The sequence below is a fragment of the Panthera leo genome, chromosome B2, assembly GCF_018350215.1.
Source record: "Panthera leo isolate Ple1 chromosome B2, P.leo_Ple1_pat1.1, whole genome shotgun sequence".
NCBI classification, from domain to species: Eukaryota; Metazoa; Chordata; class Mammalia; order Carnivora; family Felidae; genus Panthera; species Panthera leo.
The window spans coordinates 149,191,055-149,203,408 of NC_056683.1; positions in this window are offsets into that span (position 1 = coordinate 149,191,055).

Consider the following 12,354-nt stretch of genomic DNA (forward strand, 5'->3'; position numbering starts at 1 on the left):
CAGCCAGGAAAACGCAGAGCGATCCTCCGTGGTACCAAAGGGTCACTGTCGGGGGGGAAAGGAGGGCCGCGGGGGCTGGGAGAGAGTTGGTTCCATCACCGGAAAGGGATCTGAGATCTCCCAGAAGCTGGTACTGGCTGAGCGACGGGTCCACGTCTGAGAGGCAGCACGAACCCCACTTATAATAAGAATTAACAACCAACACCCAGTCTGTGCCGGGCCCCGTGTCCAGGACTTTGGGATTATTTTCTCACTGAATCCTTGCAGGGACCTTGAAGGAGATACCATTATCACTCCCATGTCACAGACGGGGAGACTCGGGCACAGAGAGGTCGCAGGTCCCATGGAAAGTGTGTGACGGCAAACGGCAAATTTAGAGTTCGGTTTCGGGCTGCCTGAGTACAGGCCTTCACACACCCACACCCCTAGGTCCCTCAGTTGGTCCCGACTGGAACCTGAAAATATGGAATCTGAAGCGTATCTGTGATGTCAACAGCAGGTGAAGTCCTTAGTGCGTGGGGCTCCCTGGGCCTCCCTTGGCCCTTATGGTTCGAGCACCCAGAAATCTGACCAGCCCCGTCAGACAGGCCCGGCCAGGAGTCGGGGAGGAGACGCAGGGGCGGGTCCCGTCATTACCACGGAGCCTTCCTTCCCTAGAGAGCGCCTAAGCCGCATCGTGATGGCCTAACATCAAACTCCTATAAAGCAAATCCTCATCAAGTTTTGCTGCATCGCTGGTGCATAATCTGGTGACGTCACGCCTGCAAAACATCTCGTCGTGTGCAGGCTACAACTGCGTTTGATCTCCTGCCGCAGTGAGGCTGTGGAGCATTTCAATGAGATGGGTGTGGCCATGGACACAAACAGGGTGAAATTGCTTTGATCGAAACAACTATTTAAGGCCTGGGATCTGAAGACAGATAGCCGAGGTCCAAATCTCCAACAAATCTCTGCTCTGACGTGTCCCAGCTTGGTGACCCAGCAAAGACGTTCCTTATCCTTCCCAGCCTGGGACACTGTCATCTGTAAAGGAGGGATAAGAATAGAAGCCACTGTGTAGGCTTGTGGTGAAAATTCAATCCGTCAGAACACTTAGAACCAGGCCTGACGCATAACAAACACTCAGCAAGTGTGAACAGCGACAGCATCGGATCGCAAGCAGCCTTCATTTATGCGACACACATTATTGTGGGTGCCACTAAGAAAGAAGAAAGAAGAAACACTGGCGATCAAGCAACGCCTCTCCATCGACTGTAAGACACGTCCCAGTTGGGGAAAGAGCAGATCGGGAGATGTGCGTGTTGCTGTTGCTGAGACACGTTATCGCTGTGGCTCGGAAGAATGCCAGCCCCTTGGCCGCTGAACGGTGGCACATGAGGTGTTCGGGAACAACACCCTGGAATGTCACAGGAGGGTGGAAGAGGGCGTGAGACGGCGGGCTGGAAAGTGGAAAACAGTCTCACCTTCACGTGCTCACATGCTTGCCGAGGTTGGGACGTCCAGTGACGCGAGCAGAAGCACGAACCCCCGTCAGGGGCTTCGATGTGGACCTTAAGTCCATTTACCCTAATGAAAACTATCAGTCATAGTCTGTAGACAAGGTCAAGCTCTCTGGGTGAGAATGAGGCACCATTTCCGCCTTCAAGGAATTTTCTATCCAGCAAGAGATAAACATGGAAATTACCAACTTGCAAAACCTACAACAATGGCGGTCTTTCAGATGCAAGCTGGTTCTATCTAGTGTGGGAATTTCCAGAAGAACTCACAGATAAAGTAGGTGTATTATTATTAAAAAGGTGGTGTTGGCCACTCACTGTGTTTTACGGTGATCCAGCCCCCGGCCTTGTTTCATCTCTCTGTCCTTATGTATCCTTTGCCCCGGTTCCCCCAAATTACTGGGTTTTATCTGATTACAGTCCACGTATTTTGCTAAGCCTCCTTAAGTCTTCCCTGGAACAAGGTGGAGAATGAAAACATAAGAAAACAAAATCACACACACCGTGTGCGTGCTTTTAAGGCGTTTTAAGGTGTTTACGGTTAGAAAAATTGTTTCTGTATTCCTGGCGCTTCTATCTGTAAGAGCAAAGTTGGGGGGGAGGCAGGGGTGACACGGGCACGTAGAAACAGGGGGAAGGAAACGTTCTGCGCATTTCGGTTCCGCACTGCCCGCCCGCAAACCACGACAACCGATGACTTCCCGCAGCTCTGTGGTCAGGGCTGACCCCCTGCCCTCGTGGGCTGTGCCGTGGGGGCATTCTGTGGGGGGGGGGGTCTGTAGGAGCAACTGAGAAGGCTGACCCCCTCCTTTCGGGCTTCACAGCACAGTGGCCGCGGCTCTGAGACACGTGTGTCATCGTTCTGCCACAGTCTTCTGGCAAGCAAATTGCAAGGCCAGCCCAGCCCGGCCGAGTGGGGTGGGAAAAGACCCCTCTAGTAGGGGACGGGGGAATACCGCCATGTAATCATAATCCAGTGCGGGAGATGATGTGGGGGGAGGGGGGGTTGCTGTGGGTGGGCTAGAATCAGGTGAAAACAGAAAGAGGGAAAACAGTGATTTTTCCTCTCTTCACCTTCCCTTGAATACTATTGATCAATCATTTTTCTTTAATAAAAAATGTTTTGCCCCCAGATGTGGTCGATCGAAATACTGGGTTCCCGGCACTCAGGCTTCTGGTAAATGCTGTGCTAGTGGGCAGATGGTGGGGGGGGGGCATGCAAGGGACAAGGGCATGGGGCAGAGCCAGGGGAGGGACAGGAACGGGGCTGCCCGTGGCCTGGGGCTGCGTGGTGGACCCGGGAAGGAGGCAAGGGTCCACTTGTCACTAACATAGTGTGAAACCGACGTGACGTTCCTGATGGATCAGTCTGCGCACTGCATTAGTAGAGACCGCTTTTAAGGACCTCAGTCAACCACAAGAAGGACAGAACCACACAGGGGTTTGCAAACACTGAGGGGTCGAAACTCTTGAACGGTTCAATAGGAGAGGGTCAGCTTCTAAAAATGGTGAGCCAGACGTGGTCACGCAGACTCTCTCCGCAGGAACTTTCCTCTTCCGCCTCTTCTGCGGGTCCACTCAGTTTGCATGAATCCCCCCCAAATGGCTGCAGATCAGGATTATCTTTAGAGATTCTGGCCTTACAGGATTGAGAAAAATGAGGAGAAAACAAGGGGCATGAGGAAAATGAGGTTACAGTGGGAGGGCTGAAGTCTTTAACAAGTGACAGCTACCCTGTGCCGGCCGTGTGCTGTGTAGACTAGGGCTTCAAAAATATACCTGCAGAGATGGCTGATCCTTAGATCACTAGTTGGAAAGATAAAATTTATACTGATAAAACATTAGAAATCAAAACGGCAGCGGGTGATGTAGTTCAAAGTCTTGAACGGATGTAACACGTGTCATTGTCACCATCACCATCAGCACCATCGTTAGGACATCGGCATCACAACGGGCACTAACACCCACCAGGGCGTGAGCGCCTCCTGTCGCCAGGCGCGGTGCTCAGTGCTTTAGATGCACTGTGGCGTCCGGGCGTCGCAGAGACCCTGTACCTCCCTCCTGGCCTTTTACAGATAAGACGATAAAGACGAAGGGAGTTCGCGACCCGACCGAGATCACCGGCCGGTCAACGTTAGACCTGCGACTCGAGCCAGGGTCGGCCTGGCACCACAGCCCGGATTCCTCACCACTGTGCTTCCCTTCTCCGCAGCACGCAGGGCCCACGGAGAGCTCCTTGCTCAGAGTTGGCAGAAAGAAAGCGACAGGAACAGCGGAAAACACTTTTGCTCCAGATAAGTTAAGCAGTGCGCATCTGCACTCTTTTGTTTCGTTTTTTTAAATCTCACCAACTGTTTGATTTTTGGAAAAAGAAATCAATTGGCATCTAAAAAAACCCCTATTTTCAGAAATCCTATCTTCTGGTTTCATCCATGGCATTTCCTAAGTTGAAATTAAAACCAACGTGAGACGACTCATAAACTATTTGAGAGAGATGAAAACAATCAGTTCTGACAAGCCTGGGATTCGAGATGCCGACGCCTGGGTCTCCTCCACGATACCGTCCCACATAAATCACCCTTGTTTCCTGCCAGCGTGGGTTTATCAGGGACATTTTCCCCCGGCAAGTCATCCCGAACCCATCAGGTTTACCTGTGGAAAAGCAATTAGGTACCACCCAGCTAAAGGAGATAAAGAGTTAGAACGCGTTCTACATGGAGATTAGGACGTAAACACAGAAATCTCAATTAACCTTCTAATCTGTAGGTCAGCAGGAGGGGTCTCCGAGCCACAGGGAAAATACAATGCCCATTTCCTGCAGACCCCAGCCAGCTGGTGACCGAATTCAGGTCACGGCGATGAGTTATAATAACAGAAGGACACAGAAGGTTGTGCGGTGCGTCTCTGCAGGGCCAGTCCCCCGGCCGCGGCTTGTTGCAAATGCTGAGCCCGAGACTCGCTCAGAGAGAGCCCTCTGGTCAGCTGCAGAATTGACCCTGAGTCTGGGAGTATTTGTGTCTAGATGAAGGATGCACTGGGGGAGGGGAGGGGAGGGGAGTGTAACCCAGCCGAGCCCGTAGATGGTGCGCGACCTGCCTGGCACGGATTGCGGGACCACGGAGGGGTGGTGGGGGTTCGACGTGCAGCCTGTTCACATACTGTGGGCAGTGAGTCCTGCGGAGGCGGGAGGGGAGGCCAGGGGTATCACACAACGTACTCAGGGACCGAGGGACGCTCGGGGACACACCGTTCTGACAGCACTCGGGGCAGCGTTGGCACCGGGCGCCCCGTCTCTGCCGCTTCTGCCTCTCCCTCCCTCTGGACCTCGCCAATCTCCTCAATAAGAGGTGAAAACTGGTCCGCACCTGAGGTTGGGCGGGAAACTTCGGGTCAAAAACCTTATGTGTCCAGATGTTTCTATGAAAATATGACCTATTTTTGTTCCTCTGTCCTTGAGGTGACCTCCAGCAGAGGTCGGCAGCAGGCAGCCTGTGTCTGTCCCCTTCACCTGCTCCTGTGGCCTCAGCCCAGCTGGGGGGCTTCTCTTCTGGGACCGTGACCTGAGCTTTCTGTCACCGCCCCCAGCACCCTCACCCCCCACACAGTCACGTATCAGCACGTCCTTCTCTCGGCCAGATCTTTAGAAAGGAGAACTGAATTTTCTACCATGTTCTTAAACTTCGGCAAAACCATGGACACAGATACTAGCTGATAGCTCCCCCCCCCCAACGTACGTGTCCTTCCCGGAACCTCAGAATGCGACCTCATTTGTAATTAAGGTCATTACAGATATAACTGGTCAGGTTAAAACGAGGTCATAGTGCGGGTGCCTGGGTGGTGCAGTCGGTTGAGCGTCCGGCTCTTGGTTTCAGCTCAGGTCACGATCTCACGGTTTGTGGGTTCGAGCCCCACATCGGGCTCTGTGCTGACAGCTCAGAGACTGGAGCCCGCTTCAGATTCTGTGTCTCCCTCTCTCTCTGCCTCCTCAGTTCATGCTCTCTCTCTCTCTCTCTCAAAAATAAACAAACATTTAAAAAAGAAGAAGATGGGGAGACACAGACACATGCACGGGCGCTCTGCAAGGAGCTGATGCGTCCCCAAGACGAGGAGCACCAAGGACCTGCGGCCACCGCCAGAGGCAGGAGGAGGCCAGGAAGGACCCTCCCTGGAGCCCCCAGAGAGAGCATGGCCGGCCAGCACCTCGACTCTGGACCCCGGCCTGTGGAACCGTAGAAGGACACGTGTGGGTTGTCTTAAGCCGCTGGCCCTCGGTGGAGACGGTCCCAGGAAACGCGGCTGATGGCCGAGCTCCCGAGTTCCCTCGGTGACGAGTCCAGCTAAGCGTAAGCCACGCTTCAAACTGTCACGGGGCCGGGTCCTTCCACGTGGGGCCGAATCCCCCTCGCTCTAGCCCCTCGCTCTCTGCCGGGCAGGGTCCCACCCCCGCCGCCCTGGCCCGCCGACCGGACGGCCTACACTGTGCACCGTCTCTCTGCTCCGCGTCTCTGCAGCCCAGTCTTGACCCTCTTCGCCTCGCCAGCAAGTGCTGGTCCCTCCACGCGCCTCTGAAACCTCCCCACTCCCTGTCCCGACCCCTCCCCCGGCCAGCAGCCTCTGGGTGGTGTTGAGATGTCCTTGAGGAGGCCACACAGACCCGTAGAGCTGGCGTCCCGGTGCCGGGCCACGTGGACGATAGAAGAGTGGGTAAATGCGGGAGCAGACGACCCAGTGAGAAGTAGACACGCTTCTATCTACAAATAAGGTCAACTTCTGACACTCACACGTGGTGGTTGGGACGGCGTCTGGCCTCCCCCCTCGTGCCCACTGCCCCCTGGCAGGAGCTCCTGTGCAGGGACCAGGGGACGGGCCAGCTGACCACCGAAATAAAGGACAGGGAGTGTGGCAAGAGGGGACCAGGCTCTCGAGGGTCGATCGCGACCCCAGCGACAAGGACAGTGCTCAACTGCTGAAAGGACGCGGCGTGTCCTGTACGGGACTGCGTACCGTCCCGGCCGCTTCAGGACGCGGCACCATCCTGGACACAGACTTGTAACCGTCCCCTGCCTGGGTCTGTGCCGTGAAGACGCCCCTCGTGCACAGCGTCCGGGTCGCTGGGCCCAGACGCCACGTTTCTCCCCTGCGAGTTCCGGATTCTCGCTCTGCCGGCTGCCTGAGTGCCTGGCGTGCGTCAGACCGGGGGGGAGGGGGGGACGTAAAGGTGGCTGAGGTGTTATTGTCACCTGAGGTCACCCCGAGCCAGGGGAGGATCCGTGTGTGTCGTCGGTGGTGACAGCGTGAGACGAATGTGCTGTCCAATCAACGCCGCGAGAGAGGGTCTGCGGGGAACCCGGCGCTGCAGACAGTGTGACCAGCACAGTCGCACAGCCGCTGTGGAGACCCCACGCTGTCCGCGAAGTGGAGAACGATCCCCCGGCCCACCCACGCCCTGCCGAGACGCCCCCACGAGCCTTGCTCCTTGAAGGGGACTCAGAGACACTCTGCTCCGTGGCTGGGGACAGGGGCGTGACGCCGGGCACCAGCAGGTCATTTGTGCCCAGCCTCGTCTGAAGGCTCTCGTGTAGGAGCATGTCTGGCGAAGGAAGGCAGGGCTCCACGGGGACGGAACGCACTCGGGTGACCCAGGGCTGCAGGGAGAGATGTCGGGCGCGGAGGCCTCCCTTTGTGGCATCAGCTGGTGACGACAAGGTTCAAGGACACCGGGAATGAAGAAGGGATCAGCAGGAGCACCCACGTCCCACTCCGGAATGCTTCCTGGGGCCACTCTGCCTGCCCCCACGGCCGCACAGAACTCTGTAACTCACGGAAGACACCAGCCTGATTTCCAGCCATGGATGTCCTTACAGCTGGGACACCCTCTTCCAGGTCCCCTGCCCCTCGGGGGGCCACACAGAGCATGGCCACTCCCCTTCTTCCCTGACGGGAGTCTCTCCATTGAGTGACAACCTCAGAGCTGTTGGTATCTGGGCATCTATGTTTCTCAATGGTCTAATTCCCTCCAAGTCCCTTTGGCGGTTGATGTTATGGGCCCACTTGAGTAGACTCTGGTGCCCAGTGTTTGGCCAAACACCAGTCCAGGTGCCATGTGAACGTAGTCTTCAGATGTGACCAACATTTAAATCAGTAGACTTTGAGTAAAGCAGATTACCCTGTGAATGAGGGTGGGCCTCATCCAATCAGTTGAAGGTCTAAAGAGAAAAAGAAGTGAAGTGGCCCAAAGAAGAAGGAATTCTCCTCCAGACAGCCTTCCGATTCTAGCTGCACCATCAACCCTTCCCTGGGTCCCCAGTGTGAAGGTCCACCCGCTCAGCCCTGTGAGCCAATTCCTTAAAATCTCTCTCTCTCTCTCCCTACACACATACACACACACACACACACACACACACACACACACAGCACGTGTTGCTTCTGTTTCTCTGGAGAACCCTGACTGACACAGTCTCCCGACATCAATTTCCCCCCAGCACTGGCCCAGCTCAATGGTTTGGGGTAAGACTACTTACCCCTGACTCTCAATTTGTTCATCTGTAAAATGGGAATGATAATAGGCACCTCACGGGCTACATTAGTAGAAGGTACGAAAGCACTTTGTACTGAATTCTCGCTGCAAAGCTATTATTTTCAACTTTCGACTTCCCAGGATGGAGGAAGAGCCGTGTTGCCTTCCTTCGGGGTAGGGCTCAGGGACCCGTGACAGCCTGGTGGCAGCTCTGCCCTGCTCCCTGTCCCCTCCGGACCTAACACGCTCACATCTTGTCGTTACTCCCCCATCACCGAGCCTGATGAAATCACGCTGCCTTGCACACGAGACAGCGAGTCAGGACATCGTGAGCTCGTGGGAAAGGTCAGAACCGGGGGCGTAGTCAGCGACCCATCGACTCTAACACCAGGAACAAAGTGTTATCTGTCTGCCACACGCCGAGTCCAACGGGCACCCCAGGGGCTGTGAGGCCTGCCGCTGGCTCTGGCCGGGTTGCAGACGGGTCGTTGAGACGCTGACTCGGGGTGATTTGTTCCTGGTCCCCGCGCTCTGAGATGGCCGTCTGGGTCACACGCCCCTCCCGTGGGCCCTGCCAGGCCGCCAGCGACTCCCAGCACAGCAGCACACTCTGCCGACAAACCCCCAGCCCCTGTCCGGTCTGAACCAGTCACTCAGCCGTCCTAGGGACCCGAGAGCAGACGCAGGCTCAGCCACCGGGGCGGAAGGCACAGGGGAAGCTCCTACCGCACACAGAGCCCCCTTCCACGACGCCTCCTGCTCCCGCACGAGGACGTTGGCTGTCTGACTGGCGGGTGGTCATAGACCCACGGGAGAGGTGGTTACAAGTGCCTATTCCCAGGCCCCTGGCCGCGTCCCCACGTCGTCCCTCCCACAAGCCCGCAGATGGCGTGTGCCGGTGTGTGTAGAAGGATGTCTCTCTGGCCGACCTGCCTGGCCCAGGTCAGGAGGACACGGCCGGCACAGACCAACAGCGCCAGCTCGGGAAGGGTCCCTGGGAGACGCCTGGGACAGCTCATCAAATTTGGGGGGACGTGCCTGCAGAAAGTCTTCTGTTCAAGTAACGACCTTTCACAAAACGGAAATAAATAAAGCTCGCCAAAGCACTTCGAAGGTGCTGGTTGGAGGGGCTGGTCGAGGAGCGGGAGCGCCTCCCCCAGGGAGGACGAGCATCTTCCCCGCCCCCGACCCGCACACGCAACCCCCCACTCCACCTCCGTTGCCGGATGGTACCCGGCCCGTCCTTCCAGACCCAAACCCACACAATCAGAAAGTAATCAATTTCCGCTGTCTGAAGCCATCTTTCCTCTGATGTCCCTCAGCTGCCCAGAATTTGCTTGCAGGGGGTGTTGGGTGATAGTTACGAGCACAAGGTGTAGAGTCACAAGTCTTTGCTCCGCTACTCAGTGGCTCTGGGGAGGCTGACCCACACACGACTTCCCTGCCCGTCAGCGTCCTCAGCTACAAATGCGTTAATGACCCACGTTCACCGTGTCATCGCTGGGATACACCCAGCAGATATTTGTCAAGTGCCTGCCTGTGCCTTGGACGCATCTGGAGCCGCTCGACAGCTGTCATTTTTCATGTTGTCCCTTCAATGCCTCTCTTTAGTCCCTGGGTTTTTCAGCTCTTCTCCCGATTATCTGCCCTTCCTTATTCTCCGTTATCTTGGCCGCCTCCTTCATCCAGGCTCCCGCACTCCACTCCTCCTGGGCCAACCGCTCCCCGACCGATGGCCCTGGTTCAAGCCACTCCGTTTCCATCATATCCCCTGACCATTTTAGATTTTGAAATGGTTCCTCATCACCATCTGGTTAAAAGACCAGTGCCCAACCAGGTATTCAAGATTTTCTAGAATCTCATTTGACCTTAGAGACCAGACCTACCTCCCTACCCCCCGACGTGAACCCTGCGCCCACGGTGCCTGCCTGTTTTCTCCCGAGTGGCCCCTTCATCCCCAGTTGTGGGCTTTCACCCACGCCGGCCCCTCCCCGGTGTCCCCTCCCCGCTCCACACCTGTCACCTTGTTGCCAGAATCCGCTGGGGCGTGCCTCCTCTATCCTGGGTGGCATCCCTCCCACCCAACTCTGTAGAGTATCTTGAAGCCTCATGGCATGTTTCAGGACAGTGAGGCGGTCCAAAAATGGCCCAACATCCAAATCCAGAGTTGGGTCCTGTCTTTGTTAACAGCTCTCAAAGAAAAGGAAAGGGATTCCAGTTCACTCCTCTAGCAAGTTCCCTTTTCTGTCCTGGCCACTCTTCTCTGGTGCTTCCATAATCACTCCTTCCTGAGACACCAGCTAATCAGTCCCCAGATGGCTACTTCTCCTTCCTCCCAAGCCCGCCCCTGGGAGCCATCTCAAGCCCTCCTAGCCTGGAGCGGCCGTGGACACCTGCCCCATCCCCCCGAGAGGGCCGGGGGACCCAAACCTGTGGGTGCCCCCATCTTTGCTGGGAGCAGTCCCTGGAGACTGGCTTCTGTGGCTGCACAAGAAATCCTCATGGATAATTTCTAATAGATAAAATTCTCCATTTCATTACAAGCTTATTGTCTGGAATATTCCATTTCGATAGTGACTTCCACACTGTCTTCAGGTCACTCAGCTGATTCTTGCGCACGTCTTACGCTCCCAAGCGGGTGACAAACTCCTGAAACCGGCGAGATGGTCTGGTTTCCCTGAGTGCCGCGTCACAGCCCCGCCCCGCACGCCACGAGGGCTCCGTCAATGGTCCCCGACTGGAACGAAGAATGCAGTCTGCACACGGCCGGGCGGAAGCAGGCCTCCTCGTCACCATGACATATGCAACTGTGTGAGATTTCACTTTAGGTCGCATTATGGCAAAGCGCAAATTATCCCCAGATCCCAGGACTCTGGCACAATGTAGCGATGACTAGAACACGCGCTGTGACTCCTCACGCTGTGGGGTATTCTCACACTGTCTGCTGAGAACCACACGCGGGAGCGTGAGTCACCCGGGGCGGGCACAGTCGGAACGCACGGCGCACACACTCACACGGTCGGGGCCCAGGTTTCCAAGCGGCACCGAGAACATCTGTTGTCGGAATGCGGCTTCTCCCCGGATGAGTAGGTTTTAAATACCAAGCTATGTTGGGTGCTTTGTGGGAGATAGACATATCGTAAATTAGAATTTTTTTCAAGGTTTCTATTGCCTCACCTATCATGAGCACTCAACCAGCATCCAGACTAATTTATGTCGCAGGAATATTTATAACTATAAAGTATCTCAAATGTGTCACCTGCTCATGCTTGTTAATTTAAAATTTAATCTTCCCAGCATTCTTTGAAGGGCAGCTAACACTGCACAACACGACGCCGTGTGATTGTTGATGTCTCCTGGGAAAAGTTCTTAAAATCCTACAAAACGAAAACGTTCTGATCTGGCGTAGGAGAGCAGCAGATCCCCCAAGATAACGTCCGCTCTGTGTTCTAAAGGCAAGTCAATGCATTCCTCTCTGAGTGTCTTGAGGTCAGTAAGCACGGTTGTCAAAATAACTTTGGCAAAAGTGACTCTGCCCCGGGGGGGCACCAGAATTCCATCCGATAAACATCAAGAAAAGCGTCGCCGGCCTCGCCGGTTTGCTGGGGTAGGTGGTGCGTCGGGAGGGGTGCGGAGAAATCTCCAAGTGGAGAGTGGGTGTTCAAGAATGTGTTCGATTACCCAGTGTGCGAGCAGGGAGCACAGTCTCTGTGCAAGTGCTAACCCTTCAGGCACTGGGGCCCAGCTCCCCGGGAGGAGGACGGAGGTTCCCGGAGCTGCTGGAGGAAGGAGGCGCGAGCTCTGGCAACAGGTCGGGAGGACTGAGCTGCACCCCCCACCTTTGCCTTTAGGTGCCTTCGTTTATTCTCAGCGGAGTAAAACATCTCCCCGATGTCGCCGCGTTTGATGAATTTGATAGACGTTCTTTACAGGAGGTACACGGTCCCATCGTCGACCTGGCTTTCCGAGCGGGTAGGACGGCCAAGTCTACTCTTCGTTTAAGGGCTTGTCTGAAACTCTTTAGCTCGGTTTCGCCACTGATGGCCGGAAACCCACGGTGGTTTCTCCTGACTGCCGTTTACCTGTTGACCTGGTTAGACGGGTCCCAGACGCTACTCATCAAAACATCTTGCTGGAGATGTGAAACGAGGCATCTGTTCAGTTACATCCGCGTCAGTAAAAGCATAAAGCACAACTAGTGTATTTTCAACACAGGTTAGCTCCACGCTGAAGGAAACTTTTGAAAACTAAAATGTTTTGGGGCACCTGGGTGGCTCCGTCGGTTAAGCGGCCGACTTCGGCTCCGGTCACGATCTCGCGGTCCGTGGGTTCGAGCCCCGC